Below are 1,614 nucleotides of genomic sequence, written 5' to 3' on the forward strand. Positions count from 1 at the left end.
CCCCCCCCCCCGTGAGCCAGCTGCGGGCGCAGAGGGAGCCGGCTAATGTTTTTAAACCTCCCTTTTGTTTAGGAGAAAAGTTGGAGGAATCAAAGAAAACCCCCTTGGAAGCAGCATGTTTTGAGTTAATCTGACAACTAAGGGAAAACAAATGCTATAAAAGAAACAGTCTTACGGATCACAAATGGGCAGCTTTAGGGGAAGAAAGCTAAAGTGGACATACAAAAGCTATTTGAAATGAAATTTCCAAGAGAAAAACTCTCTAAGGCAGAGAGTCTTCGGCCCAGAAATCTAAACTGGGTGCCAGGAATCTGGACAAGAACCCAGGAGGTCCGAAGTGAAGGAATTAAGGGCTCAGTGACTGGGGGCTGCTGAATGATACTTGAGAGAATTTCAGTCTGCTTAGAGGTTAACTCAGGTAATAACTCACAGGATCTCAAGTCTGGCGTCTTGTTGATAATGTTGGAGGTATATTGGTGTGGAATTTGTGGTACCCAAACAAGGGCGTGTGACTCAAAGCCACTCTTAACCACAGCCGCTGCCAGAAACCCAAGCCTCTGCTCACCCAGAATCACATCCGCAGACTGCTCTGTGTAACCCCCATCAGACCCGGTCCCCAGCCAGGCCTCCTCTCCAAGCTTCTGCCGCCGCCGAGGACCCTCCACTTTGCCATCAGCAGACCCCTCAGCCCCGTCCCGCTCCTTCACAAGCACCTGGCTCGCCCCGAGAATGTTCCAGTACAGCCTTAGCAACTGGGGCTGTTTCCCTCTCTCACCTCTCGGACCTCAGGACCACAAGCAAAAGTTGTGTTTTCCCGGGTCACCAGTGCTCCGTGCAGACCACTTCTCTCCCTCTCTGCTGAGTAAGTCCCTGCACCTCTTCCATGCCACCTCCTCCTGATGTCCATCATGCACGGACTTCCAGAAAAGGACCCCACTACACACACACACACACACACGCATTTTTGGCCTCTTTCAAGGTTTGTGGAGATGACACATCCACGACGCTGGCCTCTCAGACCCTGATTCCTCAACCGACCAAGCATCTGGGGAGCAGCCACCCCCCACCCTGGATTAGGTCGGCATATTTCCTCTGGGCTCTAACCCTACATCCCTCTCACCCATCACCCCTCCCTGGCCCTCTGCTCCTGTTCAGACACCACCACAGGATCCTTTAACTCCACCAGCACTAACATACCCTGGGTGTGCACTTGGAAGGGGCTTCCCTCCTAATCTGAACCTTGTCATCCTTACCCCACCCCCCCCACCCCACCCCCCCCCCATGCTGTCTCACCTCCCTTTTGTCCTGAAACAATGCAATGCTCTCCCTCCTCAGGACCACTCCCAGTACGGTTTATGCTGGAGATGGGTCACCCTCATTCCTCAGAGCCAATTGTTATATTTTCAGGGATTCTGCAAACTCTTTGACAATTTTTTTGTGTCAGTGACCTGGAATTGGCTGTGCAGAGAGTATTTACACCAATACAAATGAAGGTTTCGGTTTCCAAAGGGGGTTTTGTTAAACATCTATCAGCTCGTCACTGGTTTATCCTGCATCCTCTTGCCGCTCCCGATGACACGTTTCTCTGCTACCCGCCTCTCCCCCCCCACCCCC

At 52.2% G+C, this 1,614-nt stretch overlaps 1 pseudogene; it reads right to left on the reverse strand.

Moving 5' to 3' along the window:
- Positions 1–1,614, reverse strand: part of LOC103087624 (nuclear receptor-binding factor 2 pseudogene) — a 41,719-nt pseudogene that overhangs the window by 990 nt on the left and 39,115 nt on the right.

This window comes from Lipotes vexillifer, unplaced genomic scaffold, assembly GCF_000442215.2.
Source record: "Lipotes vexillifer unplaced genomic scaffold, Lipotes_vexillifer_v1.1 scaffold543, whole genome shotgun sequence".
In the NCBI taxonomy this organism is placed as follows: Eukaryota; Metazoa; Chordata; class Mammalia; order Artiodactyla; family Lipotidae; genus Lipotes; species Lipotes vexillifer.